We start from the raw sequence: 17,195 nt of genomic DNA, 5'->3' as shown, positions 1-17,195 counted from the left end.
GAAATACGGTGTCATTCCTTTGTAAGGGACACATGCAGGGAATACGAGACAAGCCTCCATTCATCAGACCATCCATAACCATCTCCAATACAAATTAAATAAATCGATCACAAAGGAAAAGAGGACCAGAGGAAAATCCCCTCAGAATTTCTGGGAAATTTTTCCTGGTCTATATATATGCACAGTTAAGATGTTTGGACATTGGATAACAGTAGATTCCATCTGCAGAAATGTTTTCGGCTTTCTATTTGTTCAATTGCAAACGAGCAAGCGAATAGCGCCATTAACACACAGCAAATCAATTTTAAACGATTGGTGGGTCATTGACGAGTAGCCTATATTTTCTGTTGGACTGCATTTTCTTCTGTTAAAAAAAAGAGGTTTAAATACATTAAGAAATACCATATTTATGTAGTACCTGTCCCGTATATGTACACACTTTAAATTTCCCAAAAAACATTCGGTGTTTCAATGTTTCTGTTTTCTAAAATGACAGAATATAATTTGGTGCGACCGTCCGGCCATGATTGCTGTTGTGAAAACCTCTTTGAAATTACTCAAAATGTATTCAAATTTTCTGCCATATTTGTTTTGTAGTTGTGTACAAATAATTGCAAAGCATTTGCATTTATATTCCCATCATAGTATACACACAGACTTTGTCCGATGATGTCCATTTTATTTAACATCATGTGGTGTGACATCCATAAATTCACAGCTAGTGTGTAGTTTCTACATTTGGATATCATGTGGTATGACCTGAAAAAAGTTATTAAAATACATATTTTGATTTATAAATTTCATAGTGACCTTTTGTGCTGACTTAGCTTGTTTTCTTCAGGTGGCTAATTCTGTGCCTGTAGATTTACACTGAACTTGAAAATATCATGTGGTGCGAACGAATACCATGTTGTAAGTGTTTTACATGATAGATATATGTCCTAGATTGAGAGTTTTTGTGCTTTTTTATATTAAATTAATGATTTATATACACAAAGTACTTTATTTTATTATTATTTGGAAATATTTCAATGCAAAAAGAGTATTTTTCCTCTAATATCTCAGAAACAACGGTTTATGTAAAAAAATGGAGGGCTGCATCCAGAGCTTACAGAGAAAGTAAAAATTTGGCAAACTCTGTGTTAGACCTTACTTAGGTCTATCCCCCAAATATCCCTAGCTTTGAACATCTCATGGAGCACCATAAAGTCCATCATCAGAAAATATAAAGAATATGGCACAACCGCAAACCTACCAAGACAAGGCCGTCCACCCAAACAGACGGACAAGGAGAACATTTATCAGAGGAGCAACCAAGCCATGGTAACTGGTTCAGTATCTTGCCCTCCCCCCTCAGCTACAGCCGCTGGAAGCAGTGATGTTTCAGTTATATTTCTTTAGGCAACACTGTAGATTTAGAGTAAGCACCGATACACGGGAGAAAGAGATCTGCCTGTTGCACTCAGCACAAAGATGACATATATATATATATAGCTATGTGTGTGTGTGTAAAGTAAAATTATTTTGAAAATATTTCTTCTTATGTCCTCATATTTTGAGCGCTGTCATTAAGTGCTACTATGCTGGGCCTCACTGGTTTCTTTCCAAATATGGTGGGGAACCTACAATGGCTGCATATTCTTAGATCTAGCGGTTGATTTACGAATATGTCAACTAGCTAGTATTGTGCATAATTCTCTTTCTCACAAGTAAAAGGTTGTAAAATAAGATGTACATGCATTGGATGTTTTAAAGCAGCGGTGTGAAATTTATAACAGGTGTTTTGCAGTGAATACATACTGCACAGGTCATTTTTGACCCACCTGTGTAAAATTGATGTAGAAATACAAAAGGAAAAAAAAATTCTGATAATCAAAAACAATATATTCATTGAATACCTGGAACGTGATAAAATACATTGACCCAAAGCTATAGGAAACAAATGCGGGTCATTTTTGACCCATGTGGTGCATTAGAAGGGGATTGCAAAAGTTGTGTATCAAAGGCTTGATATATAGTCTATGATTATTGCAGCTTTAAAGTGTCTGAATGATATAAGGTGTTCTCAGGGTATAAAGGTAATTTTACACTGCAGCATGTGTTTATCCTTATTATCTATATGACATCATTTCATTCACTTTGATTTACTAAATGTCTCCTGGTCATTTAGAATGTTACAAAAAAGTTGATTAACATCATGAAAAACTATAGGGAAGCCATACACAATAACATAATAACACGAAGGGCTGCTCATTTTGTCCATTCAGATGACTTTTTCGCTGGGCAGTTAGAGACTCCTTCGAGCAAGAGAAAAGAGAAAAACAGGACGGTGTTTGCATAATGATTAATCTTGACAGACATACGTCATGCTCCTGGGTTCCTGACAACGTCACACCCTGGGTAAAATTAACGCCTAACTGCTTATCTTAAAGGACCTGGGATTTAATTAAAAATGACATTTCCCCAAAGACTTGCGCTTCTGAAGCTGCCATGTTGAAATTAGCTGATGAGGGGCCCTCTGAGCCAAAGGGAAATAAGCAAACTGTCAAACACTCGGCAAATCACCGCCGTTTATCAGTCCTGCACGCTGCTCAGGAAATAACAGTGGACTGACATCCTGCCCGGTGCCCACTGCACCACTGATACAAGTCATATTGTTATTAACAAGAGGGAAGGGCATGAAAAAACAAGTCTGTCAAATGTGATACGGAGACAAACAATGTGTTTGGGCTAAATACAGGAATAGGTTGCTGAAATAAGCTCTTGACTCAGCACAGACATATTTTACCTCTGACAAAGGAATCCTTACTGTGGCCCTGAGAGCTCGATTCACTGTAATTTAAGAAAACACATGCAAGCAGTCAACAACAAAAAACAAAAACCTCTTCATCAGTTTGACAGGACATGTGCTGTAAATGAACACAAAAACATCAACATTCCCTCAGGTTGAGAACGCAGTGTACGATTATGTGTTATATCAAGAGGCAATGATTTTTCATACGTTTATTTAAAGTAAAGCCAACATAATATATTTTACATTGTAATCATTCTGTGTCTCAGTTTGCAAACACTTGCAATTTTGAATGTGTGTTCACGCTGGACACAAGCACATCCCTTTACGTATCTGGAAACAAAAGACTCTTCTCGCCTTCAAGAGTCCCCGTCTTGGATACATAATGGCAGCAAAGGGACCACAAATAGGTTTTTCAAATGAGTGAAAATGGCAGCACTCAACACAAATATTCTGCCACAGTAAACATGCAGTATAAAATTACATTTCGAGATATAGAAAGTAACTTGACTAAATAAAGGTATGCACACTTATTGTGTAAACCTATGGTGATAAGTTGGACGGTTCAAAGGTTTCAACAACAAGAGCACTTAATATATCTCAGGGGTATGTACTCACTATAGTCAACGTCCAAAATGTTGACAGTAGTCAAGTCAAAGAATATAGCTTTCATTTTGTGACAGTCGTGGTCTCATGCGATCGTCATTTGAGCAGCGGTTTTAATTGGGATTCCACTACTGTGTTGAAATTCACACACCACGCCAAACTGTGTACCACATGCAAGTGTACTGACTGAAGTATTCGGTTTGAGACACAGCATGAGTTCAACTTCATGCGTTTTTGCTTGAACAAGTGTCTGTTTTCCTGTGCCTAAGGAATACCCCGTGCTTATCCCACTCCACCTGTTATGTTCACCACTGAGCTCATCATCCAAAAGCCAGCCCATCTCCACTGGTCTCCAGTTTCCCTCGAGCCCCTGCCCCACCTGCCAGCTCCTTCACACTCATTCCTCAGCACAGTTCTACCATTTTCCCCTTTGCCCTCCACTGTGGCAAGAAGGACCCTCACTCTCGTCATCCATTCCAAAACCTTTTGCAATTATTTCGTCATCTAACCTCTTCATTTTATTTAACCTTGAAGATAGCTGAGCAGCCTGAAACCTACTACCACTTGTTTCTCTGGCATCTGTGTACATAGCAGTGTATGCGTTGCTTGTCGTCCTGATCCTTTCAGGTGTGGACATCTGCAATAGGTTATGCAATCTGGTCCTAGTAGGCTGCAATCTGGTCCTCTGTAGACCCGGACACCACTAAAGAAGTTACGAAATAATTAGCATTGATTGATATTGATTCCAAGACCAAATTTTACTTTAAAAGAGCTCCTCATCATGATTGATACTTTTCAAAACAAAAATCACTGGACCAAAAGCAAAATCTTTATTCTCCCAGTCATTACTATCAAATCAGAAATGCTCATACATGCCTCTGCCTGACTGATGGCAGGTGTTAACACACCATCAATTTCATAGAATAAATCAATTTTGTTATTATTGTCGTTCATTACTCCACAATAAATCCTTCCCCACACAAATGCACAGCTTCTCTCAATGCACTTTTGTCTGAGGAAGTTTTCAGGCCCCAGCAGAAGGTCCCTCAGGTCTTCTTGGTAATTGCCCTCTGGTAATATTTGATTTGCATGTGTAAGAGCAGATCATAGACCAATAACATGTCACTATTGTTTTCCTACTAAGTTTATCTTATATCAGTGCTACTGGTAAAGCAAGTAAACTCTGAGTCTTGCTTGGCAATGACAGAAACAAACCATAGCTGATACACTGTTTCACTGGTTATTGTGAAATCACTGGATAAGTATTTGTACAAACTAATCACTGCAGTTCTCACTTATATCATCGTTTCAATAGCTGCATGATACCAGAGGCCAAGAGTTATTATACTTGACCCAATGATTCAATTGTTGGCTCTGCAAGAAAGAAAGGTGATTTAAACATTTTAATTTAATTTTAAAGTCAGTATGGTTACTTTTGTTACCCCAAAAAGGATTGTATAGGTCTCACAGATGATATTTCTGCATGAATGTGTGCAAAGACCAAATTAGGTTGTTTTACTACAGTCTGAGAAAACAGAAGTACTGTATCTGATGACAATGTTTGTGTGCCTGTATCAGCTCGAGAGGGCGACAGCATGCAGAGTTCAGAGAGGCCCCAAACTGCCCTTTCCAAGTTCTGTATTTACGTTTAAGTGCTTTGAGTGGTCATCAAGAAAAGGTCTACATAAAAGACAGATATACAGACAGAGCATATAATAATATGTTGGATCCTATATGAAACTGTAGCTGAACATTTGCATTCACACAGCAAAAAGAATGTGGTCACATCCGTCCAAGTTCACCTCCGAATCTGATCTGAGTGATCGCATGTTGGTGCATTCAGACCTGTTCTAATTGTTGACCACTTCTGATTGAATCACTGAGGCTGAATGTTAATGTAAGGTCTGAAAGGGGTTCCAGTGTTTCAACTTTAAATATTACAGAATTCAAATGTAAGCAATATGCAAGAACTGTTGTTCTTGCATATTCATGTTGATGTATACGCTATTCTCCACCTGATTGTCCTCTGCTCTTTTAAGCTATCCATACCTTGAAAAGGGAATGACAAACAAACAATCATCTTCAACTGTAAGTTTGTCTGTGTCTGAATGTCACTGCTTGGTCCGGCATTTTAATTCAATGTAACAACTGTCTCTTCAAGATCATTCAGATAAAGGCAAACTTGTTTATCAAGACAAAGAAAGTCACATTCACTTGAACATATTCTAGTATTCTTTCTAGGTTTTGTTCAGTGACTGGTTGCCAATGTGTGACTTCTGTTATGTTATGTGATCCCAACCAATCAACAGTTCAGTTTCTATGAGATGGTCTAATATTATTGTTTGTCCACTTTGAAAACCTCTGATCTGGATAAAACATTAATAATAAAAACAAGACCAAGTAGAGCGCCTACCTCTGTCACTCAGTTCCCTTAAATTCAATCAAACATATTCAATTGTGTCGTAGATCCTCTAAGTATTCCCTTTCAGCAAACTGTATGAGTTATTTTTAGAAAAAGTCACAAAATTGTTAAAAATGATTTCCTAGAGCTGCACCCATTGGTTCAGTAGGTTTTGCATTTTCTACCAGAGACAAAACTACAATGGACAGTTTTTGATATAAGATAATACATTTTGCACTTTTAATATCAATAAATTGTTTCTTAAAGCTTTGTTCTCACCAAGACTAATGTGCCCTTTATTGTGTGGCTTTATATTCAAGATGAAAGCACTAGCGTTTGTTAGTTATGGCAAATAAAGTCTTAAGGAGTTTGCAAATAAATGGCCCGGAACCCAGTTATTGGGTCTTTAGGACAAAACTATTACATCATCATGCTGGTTATAAATAGGGAGATATCTATGCATACTGAATCTTTGTGTTTGTCTCTATTTCACACACAAACACACAGCTTTCATCTCTTGTTGACAGAGGTTTCACCAGGGGGATTGTGACAGGCTCAGTCAGAGGTGATGTCACCACGGAGTGTCCTGTGAGGATAAGGGCAGTGCGATCCCATCGGGCTGTCTCCCTCGGTGCCGGGTCGAGGGACTGGATGTGTTGCTGGAGGTGCAAGGTGTATGTCAGTGGGTGTCGCCTCCAATATCTTCCTCACTTTTAATCAGCCACATTAGTTTTGAGAGTGAGTTGATACGCACGCTGTTGCTTCCACAGGACAGGGAACTCACATACAAGCACTCACACACACACACACACAGTCGGCTACAGTGTAAGTCATCTCTGCTGATGCACAGTCGGTATTCAGGTTGGTAATTTAGCCCTGCACGTTTGAAATTGAAACATTTAAATAGAGAGCAGTAATGTCATCAAATGTCATTTGTGTCATGGCAACCAGCAGGAAGATAAAATGTCATCTTGTCTGAGAATGAATATTTCTGCAGGGTTGGAGAACCCATTTATTAAAATCATGGCGCCAGCTCCCCTTTTTACTAAAGAGACTGTATTCCCTGTCATGTTTCACAGTGACCCTCCAGCTTGACATTTCTCTCATTTTGTCCTTTTCAGTTTTCTCTCAGAGTGACAGCATGCATGCCTGTGCGTGCATGTGCGTATGTGTGTTTAAATGTGCCTAAAAAGCTGGCCATCCTAAAAAGGCAAGAAATGTCAGGATGTCACCGTGGCCACCAGTGACACAGGGGACTGGCTGACGTGCCAGGCATCCTTAAAAGAACATGTCCCCTCTGCCATTGAAGACTTCACTCACATGATGTTTAATCTCCTTTCTCCCTGCTTCCCGGTGGAGAGTTTGAAGCTGAGACTTCTGGGAGATGCCACTAGAGAGATGGGGGAAACATCAACTCCAAAAAGCTCTTTTCAAAGTGCATTTCTCCATGTCTACATGTATTTGAGCGATCCATCATTTGCCGTCAACAACTGTAGAAGGAATGTCAATTTGATATTATGCAAATGTGCTCAGTGGAATATCACAAACATTCATGGATTGTGGTGAGTTGCAGAATCCTGTGTGCTTTGACACTGTGCTGAATAACTAATGGCGTGGGACTGACCTGTTTGCTTGAATGCCTGTCCCAAAAAAACTGTACTTTCTGCTGCAGAATGAGAGAAGCTGCAGACATCCCCACTTTATTAGATCAAGTTCCTGACACAGCAAACTTATTCATTTTGACAGGAAAGAGGCAATATATGGTGGTGGGCGTCACCCTGTATTTATGATTCTGGACAATAATCTCACAAAGATGCTTACCAACCATTTGGTATGTCTTAACAATTTCAGGCTGCAGTGTGCAGTGACTTGTACACTTAAGCAGAGCTGCAGAGAAAGAATTGGATTTAGTTAATTAAATGTGGTTTCATAATGGGACCCTATGACCTCCGAGTGTCATTCCAGTTGTAAATGTGTTAACATCAAGGTGATGTAATTAAGTCTGGACACACACTGCTGTTAGATCTGTTAATAAGTGGTATTTCTACCATAAACTATTACCTGACCAATTCACGACATCTGCTATTTAATACTGTCATATTATTCAGACTTTTTGACTAATACTTATATAGTCTTTTTAATATTTTATTAATTGTGTAATTGTAATTGTATAACATATATTATGTCTGACCAAAGTTAAGAGGTGTGGAGGACTCTGTGGGAAACATCCTAATCTAATATTAAGATGATTAATTCTCTGTGCCACAAGTTGTCCTCCTGTCCTTGACATAAGATATGCCTGGAGACAGTCTTCACTCTGAAGAAGATAATAACAATCCTGACATGACCTCTACTCAGCCAGACTCGTTATCAGGAGAGAATAATAAAGAGATGTCTCTATTGCTCTTCAGGCTATTTGGTTTGATTGTTCACAGGCACATTGAGCCAGGTTCCTTCTCTGTCGACAGATCTATGTTGTATGAAACATGTGTTTTTATGTAAGGACAACTGAGGCTCGTCAAGGAAATCCTTTTATTCACCAATCGGAAAAATTCAATCTTTCATCAAACATCTGTGCAGAAGAATGTTCTTCATCAATTAACTAATGGCCCAGACGGGATGGCAGCTCCTAGCTCAAAACAAAAAACATCTTATTAAGTAACTAAACATTTAAAAGACTGTATTAGCTGTAAACCAACATATGTGGGAATTTAGTAATGTTGTAGATTGATCAGGTTCCAGACTAGAGATTTTAGAGCAAAGTTAGTAACAGGGTAGAACTGTACCAACAGGTGTGTATGACTCCATGTGGCTCTGCACAGTGCTGCATGGGATTCATGCTGGTCTGAACACAATGCACGCTGGTAAGACTTTTTTCCAGCACAGCAAAACATCATCATGGAACATGACCTTAAATCACAGCAGGAGTGAGACGGCTGCAGTCAGACCACAATGTTCTCCTCCAGCTGCAGCAATGGGAACTACCTCTGTGACAACACAGCTCTGCTCTGATTGGCTAAAATCTTCACCGTCATGCATGATATGTGTTATGTTTTTATTCTAACACATTCAGATCCATTCTTTGCTGTTTATTTCTCGAAGAGGATGAGATGCAACCTACTTGATTTGCTTCTGACATTTATTTATTCACACATGGCCACTTTATATTATAGTTTGGATTTTTAGCTCCAAAATGGTTTAGTTTTGTTCAGGATATAGAGAGATATAGATAATGTTACCTAGGATATACAAGTAAAAAATGTTACCTGAGAAAAGTAATCGCGAGAAAATCATCTTGTTGCACATTATAATTTCTCCCCAATCCTGGATCAGATTCCTGCTCCATTACACACTGTGGTGAAGCTTTTAGTTTGTAGGGAGTAACTGTGTTAATATCCACAGTGGAAGCAGCTAAACCAGTGACTGAATGTAAAGACGGACAACCTGTGTCCACCTGATGCTGGTCCAATCAGTTTGAACCAGAGTCTGCTCAGTACTGAACGTTGAGTGCACTATTTTGAAGGCTGATAAATCTGTCCGACCAATAACAAGTCTCTCTCAGCTGTCAATCAGGATGTTTCAGCCGGGTAATCAAATATCTAATAAAATCAAGCCTGAAAGAAGCATTAAAATTACACGTACACCAGTGTTAGAAGAACCTCCTAAAATGATGGAAAAAATGTAGGTATACTTGTAATTGTAAAATGGAGGGGTGGGGTTTATCCCGTTTTGGAATCTGTCATGTTGTCCATCTTTATTTATGGTCATTGAGCTAAACTGATAACATTTGTTATATTTATACCATTAACTGGAAACTGTATAGGCAGTGCCTTCCTAAGGCCTGTGGTTGCAGACCAATCAGAACGGACTGGGCTTTGAGGGATGTATGTGTTTTTTTAACATACAACCATGTAAACCTACTATAGCAGGACACCAAAAACAAAATTCTGAACTTGAAAATTAGCATTAATTTAATCAATGGTGGAATCCAATCAGTTAAGGTTAATAAAACATATTAATCTCATTCAGAAAAAGCTCATGACACTGAGGCATCATGTGATAATGCCACATCATCAGAACAGTTATAGGATAACCATTTATTTATACAAACAACATCATATGGACTCACGCTTACATCTTATGGCTCCAGCCTTCTGTCCTGACTTTCATATTAAAACAACCTCACATTCCACATGTGATTATAAACACATATTGATTTCCAATGTGACTGCATTTAAGTCGCCATGTCTCTCCATGGGGACAGAGACTCAGAGAGAGCTGTCTCTTTTAGCTCCTCACTGTACTGAATCAATGTGTTTCTATCCAGGCAATAGCTTCAATATTCTCCCCTGCTCTGTTTCCAATTTGGTGCTCGATTGGAGACATCATTCTTCAGTTGTCTTCACAGAGAGTGGCTGTCAGTGGGGACGTAGGTCTATCCACTGGCCAGTGGGCTGTGGGGGCAGTGCTGCATTTATTGTGAGTGCATGCAGGGCCTCTGGGTACTGAGGAGGACTGCACACCCTCATGTTTCCTCACAGTTTCTTCTGTCTCCACACAATAATTGATTTCTACTTAAAAATATAAAGATAAAAATCAATAGACTATACAACTGTGCCAAATTACATCCGAATGTACAGATTCTTTTTTTTTTTCAATCAAACATTGAGCTCGTCTTCCAAGTAAGATGCTGCAGTGTTTCAAGCAGTAGACATGTCTCCAGTGAAGAAGCTGTGATTAACCTTCTGTACACGACCAGACAGCAGGTAGACACAGTAGGTGGACCCAGTGGAGCATTCAGCAACTGAAGAGTCCGATATTTTTCTATAAGAATTGATGGAGACCAAAACCAGAGCTAAAAAGCTTATTGAGTTTACGTCTGTTTTCACCATGTAAACGCCCGGGCTGCTCTGGTTGCTTTTGCAGCATGGGAAGACTGTGTAGGTGATCTGCTGAGTCTTGTGCACTTCTGTTGTTCACACCAGGAGTGTGTCTGCTGCGGAGTTTCCACTGCCAGGACTAGGTTTACCTAAAGGATTTCCTTTGAAAATGGCCATAGATAATAAAATTGTTAATACGTAATGTCCTTTTTAAAGGAACAATTCACTGCTGGGACAATGGCATTCTAATTAAACACGGAATGTGCAAAGTTGCAGGTATTGGGGGAAAGAATTTGAGGGTAGCTTCTTGCCAGAGTGAGTTTGAAGTGACAACTCTATAAGATGATAAGTGTGCTGTGGTTTTTCAGCATGTTCTCCAGCATCTAATTGACCACTACCGCTGTGTGTGAATTATTCAATGGTGTCTGATCAACTGGTTCTATTGAAATGCCCAGTTTTTGGATTCTTTCACTGAAATGTTGGCCTTAAGTATTTGCAGCTGCTTGTGGGACTCCTGGGTTAGAGACCAGCCATCAAACAGAAATGTAACAGTGTACCTAAAGTGGTGCTCATCATGGGATAATAGCTACATAATGATAATTAGTGCAATGCGATATAATAAACAAAATGTGCAAAACTGTAAGAATCTCAACAGTTTATGGGGGGGACTGTTTAGTTAACGACACTATATTAAAGCGAAAGTGATTCTGATGTTGCTGATGATCTTCTCCCCGATGTGTGATGAAAAGTGATCTTTGCTTCTAATGCTTTTATGATCTGCTGGGAAGACATCACAGCACACTTAAAATAAAATGTTTTCCCACAGCTGGAAGACAGAAAGAAAGAAAGAAGAAAATCCCACATAGCTGAGATGAAATTGAAAGATTAGTGTTAAGAGAAAAGTGTGAAGGACAAGGGTGATTAAGTTGTATCCTTACAAGTATTAAAATCAATTCAGTCTTGTCGATTTGAAAGAACAGGAACAAAAAGTAAAAGAATATGGAGAAGTCCCAATTTGCGGATTTCAAAAAAGAGAATTCCACAGGATAATGTTGTTACAAACATGTGTACATAGCAAAATGAATCCTGTGAATCAAAGAAAAGGGAAAGACGGTTTGCCACACCTACATAACTGCACAGAGCAGATCTGACCGATGCATTTTGTGCATGTCATATTTTTCTTCTTTATGATTTAATTTCTGGTTACACCATAAATGATAAGGCATGTTTGAGGCAGATGGAAAGCAGTTTATCTAGTTACATGAAGCATGGTGGATCCCTTAAAACGTTTTTCTTCACTGCAGTTCTTAAGGACCACGTATTCATTCCAAGTTTCCATATTTAGTTTCAGGCAAGGGCCACATATTTTCAAAGTAATGCCTAGATCTCCATATTTTTTCGAAGACGACAGATTGTAATGTGACATTTTTTTTGGTCCATGAGGTCCATTGCATCTATGTAGCACAACAGAGGAGAGAGGGAAATAAGAAAAGATAAAGACAGCCTCATCATAATAAATCCACTGCCATTGTAAAAAAAAAAAGGTGTGCATTCATTGAATTACAACGGTTTGATGTTTTTGATTCAATCTTTAGTGTGATAAACAAAAGAAATAGTGACCAGAAACCCACATCAGCCAATGAAAGCAGGCTGACTAGAAATTGGCGTTATCTATGGATACAGACACTAAATGCTTCAGGACGCATTTGGATATACAAAGGTATCGGTAAATTGTTAGCATTTATCTTTGCAAAAGTGAGGAAAGGTTGAACCCAACTAAATTGAATAAATAAAACAAAATTTTCATTAATGCCCACTGTACATGCAACATTAGAAAAAATGAAATAGACTAAATTTCATTCCATTTTCCCTATATATGGCATATAAGTTTTATCAAGATTAAGATTAAGATGCATTTATTAGTCCCAAACACATGCACAGACATGCAAATGCACACTCATGCAGGTAGGGAAATACCTCTGCTTTTAACCCATCTGGTGCAGGACACACAGAGCAGTGAGCGACCATGTACGGTGCCCGGGGAGCAGATGTTGGGGGAGTAAGGTGCCTTGCTCAGGGGGCACTAGACAGGGTAGAGAGACTCTTGGATTTTTGGACAGATCAATCCAGGTTCGTCTTTTGTTCTCTCTCCGTGGCGAACCAGAGACCTTCTCTGCCCATAGTCCAAGTTTCTGCCACTAGACCACCGCCTCTCATATATATTTATGGGCAGATAACCACGTTTGTGCACATATCCAGCCCCTCAAATTCATATTGAAATGATTCCAAATATCTAATCTCACTAGGAAGGCAATAGAAATTCACCTGAAAGCATAGAATCCATCTGTAGTCACTGGTTTTTCAGAGCGTACAGTATTTGGTGATGTACTGTACGTGCATTGGTGTGTGAACATGTGTTTTTGAGTGGCTGGGCTGACGGCTGCTGCATTTCATATTCCTCTTGGCTCTTTCTTTTTTATTACATTGTTTACCAGCGGAACTGAATACCGAGCAGTCAGTGGCGGTGAATGAAAAGTGAGGGCAGGTGAGTTGGGGTGCGCGGTGTTCGAATGGAGAGCCATTTTTCAAAATTTGATCCAATTTCCGTAATTCTCAAGCCTCCTGTTTTCAGAGGTCCCCCCACTCTCTTTTCCAGTCTGTGACAGGCAGAGACGCCCAAGCACTGAGGCTTATAGAGTAATATAACCCCACCCGACACACACACACATACAGAGACAAACACTCACACACACACACACACTGATATGGGGCCCATTCGTACAATATTGGCACAGCAGCATTACCCAGGGTGTCTTATGATTAAGAAGATGAGGTGAAACTGAGAGCTGCAAGCTGTCTGCTGTCCCCTGGGGCCCATCATCACCCCTCTCTCTCTCGCTCTCTGTCAAAACTATTTCCCCTAATTCTCTTTTTATTCTACCGTTTTTTTTTGTTTTTATTGCGTTTTCAGTTTATTCTTTTGACTGATTACCCCAACATGCGACCCCTCAGTGTTGCGACATGTCCTGACTGAAAACTGACTTCATTGTATGGACTGTTGTTTGGCCAAACAGCTACAACCACTCACACCAGAACTGGACACAGTGTAATCTGACATTTGTTAGTCCACAGGGTCCTTTGCACCGATGTACCACAACAGAGGAGTGTAAGATAAGATTACGCTGCCTTAATACAATGAATCCACTGCCATTGTGATAAAAAAGTTTTTTGTCCAATGCCTTCTGGTGTATGTGCATTTTAGAGTATGCATTTGTTAATAAAACCTTTTGTATGAGAAAAACAATAGAATTGTGCCCAGAAACAGTCAATAGCCAATGACTAAGAAATGTGACACTATGTGTTGTTTTTCTACCCAGCACTTCACCATAACCAGAGGACAGTGGAACAGCATCTCTATGGCCCCTAACTAAGTGCTGCGAATAGATGCACTGTATGAATGTGTGTGTGAATGGGGGGTGAATGTAGAACTGTACTGTAAAGCGCTTTGAGTGGTCATCAAGACTAGGAAAGCACTATATAAATACATAGCCATTTACGGCAATAGAAGGTCAGAGCATGTATAAAGCAATGACATCTCTAATGATCACAGCTTTCTAGCTTGTAGCAGTAGCTTGCACTAGCCCTGTGTGAGACTATCAATAAAAACTTGTTTGTGTAAGCCATACTGATTACGTCTTCTCAGCCATGCCTTTATCCAGTTTATTTTCCTCATATTTTTTTGTTTCAGGGCAAAGCATACGTTCAATCCGCTTTTTTGCTCTGAGGTCACTTCAATAACTGTAAGTGTCTTCCACATCCCTCGAGTCACCACTCTGAGAGCATCTGGTGTGTGCGCTCTTGTACCTTCAATATTAAACTTTAATAAATTAAACATTATCCATTAATAAATCTGTGGATGTGAAAATCCTCTAGTGTGCACCAAGCCATAGTTTTTGAGATGTAATGAGGTCGACCTAGTATCATTTTGTAAAGGGTCAATCCCAACAAACCACAACTGTAAATGACTGGACGGTGTGAGGGTACATGTAATTTATACACTATTAGTACAGCAAACATCTTTCAGTTTTCATGTTCAACTAAATTGCAGTGGCATTTTGTAGTACATTTATAATATTGTACTTTTCACTGTCAGGCCAAAACATTCATATTGACAAAGGAAAAAAGCCAGATCCTTTAAGGGGATCTTTAAAGTAAAGACTTCCAGGGCTGAGCAGGTCACAACATTTATTTGTAAGCCAGATGAGCCAGGTGACAGTGTGCAGCTAAAGAAAATTCTATGTGTCTGACCAGAGTGCAGGACATAATGGAACTGTTCCCGGCATCCTAGTGGTTTGACAAATTTTTGTCAGGCCTGTACTAGAATGAGGACTCAGATGCAGAGGATTCATGTGCCAGCACACTTTATTGAAATCAGTTCCTCTATGCAGAGTGACAAAAGATCGGGCTATGAAAAAACTCACTTTATCTATTCTAAACACTCACTAGAAAAAGGAGGTTTTAAATTCGCTCCCGTAGGAGGTCAAAACAAAAGGCTAGAGCAAGAAATCAAAAGCGCTCCCGAAGGAGGTAAACCAAACTATGAAAACGGGACAAAAGAAAAGGCTCACCTAAAAAGGAGGCTCAATAAACTAATTAACTCTCTCTAAACATAAATCACTCCAAAAGGGAGAAAGAAAAACAGATTACCAAAACAACACAAAATGAAGCTAAACTAGAAAACTTTAACAAACCAAAAATCACTCTCAAGGAGGAACCAGAAAACAACTTACGGCATAGCAAAGATCAAGGCAAGCACGACTATGGCTGTGGACAAGGGCTTAGGTGCACGAACAAGAACGAAACACTTCGGCACAAGACAAAGGGGAGACGCAGACTGTAAGCACATGAGGGTGACGGGAACAGGTGGAAACAATCCGGAATCAGTGACACATGAGGAAGGCCAAGTGACCTGAAACGAGAGGGGATTTAGGATTTCAAAATAAAACAGGAAGTTACGAGACAAAACCCAAGACAAGACAGACCTCACCACGGTGTGACAATTTTGAGAACTACTAATGATTTCATGTAAGGCAACGAGAGCCATAATTGCCCACTCTGTACTGTGGCTCTGTCTTATAGAAGACCCTTCGATCTGGACACATACTGACAGCATCATCTGATATCTTTTTGGATTATGTTCCACATTTTACCTTGTGGTTTGTAAGAGGACAGGCTTTTTGGATTTCACTTTATCTTCGTTCCCTTATTTATTACAACTTCTGTCTTAATTTCCTTGTTTTGTCCTTCAGTTATTTTACTACAAGCATGATTCTGTGAACCAAAGTGACGGCTGAGAACTAGAAATTTGATAATAAAGCTAAAATTAAATATGAGCAAGCAGAAGATTTAACCTAAAGGTAAATGTAAATGTACAAGCACACAGCTTAGGCTCAACTTCCAAATATTCATGTCAGGATTAGGGCTAGTTTAACCAGATTATCTAAACCACTCTTATTTGGAGGTCTGTTTGGACGGTGCACCAATGCAAAGGACACTGTAATTCTGAGGCAAGCCCTGGCATGTATATCTTAATATAGAGATCTATAAGAGCATTTAATCCATCTAATAAATACAAAAATATCTGTCACAGATGTTTATGGTGGTTTCCACTTGCAGTGCCTCAATTACTGCTGGTAACTTTTATAGTTTCAGAAAGAATACTGCAACCTGCATTATCACAGGCCAAACAAACAGACAATTCCAAATTCACCTGTTTGGAAACGGCATTGCACCACAAAGATTTTTTTCTATGGAAGTCAATGAGAGGGCTGTGTTTTCACAAAGGGTGCAGGTTGTATGATCATAGCTTTAACACGTTTGCATCCCGATAGTTTCCCTGTGCCATGTGTGTCAAGCTGTTTGCAGCAAAATGAACTGTGTCACTGCCAACTGATGAATTTTCCTCTGTTATGACCTGAGACAGAGGAGCTGGTCCTGCAGAGGAGCCACTAAGCACTGACGGAGGCTTAATGAGGCCAGTGGCCTTCATTCGCTCCACATCAGAGTCCTGCAAAGTGTTGTATGTCTGAGAGCAAGAGTAATACACAATAAATCCCTAAGTGCAACTTTTTTCCTACACGTGGCATCTCTTGCACTTCTGTCCGTCCTGGGAGAGGGATCCCTCACATGTGGCTCTCTCTGAGGTTTCTATGTATTTTTACCCTGTTAAAAGGGTTTTTAGTAGTTTTTCCTTACTCCTGCTGAGGGTTAACCTCCTGCTGAGGGTTAACCTCAGCAGGAGGTTTTTTTGTGAATGAATTTTAATAACGTCAAGAATTACAAAATGTTGTATTTGCACATGATTCATATAGAGAAGGTTTCTATTGTACATCAGTAAAGAAGACAATTCACTGCATACTATCAGTTCATTTCCAGTATGTAACAGTATGAAACATTTTTAAATTCTTTAATAAATATCTATCATACTGTATAAGACTCACTAAATCTCTCACATACT

The sequence above is a fragment of the Platichthys flesus genome, chromosome 21, assembly GCF_949316205.1.
Source record: "Platichthys flesus chromosome 21, fPlaFle2.1, whole genome shotgun sequence".
NCBI lineage: Eukaryota > Metazoa > Chordata > Actinopteri > Pleuronectiformes > Pleuronectidae > Platichthys > Platichthys flesus.
Note: the sequence above shows the minus strand (reverse complement) of the source record.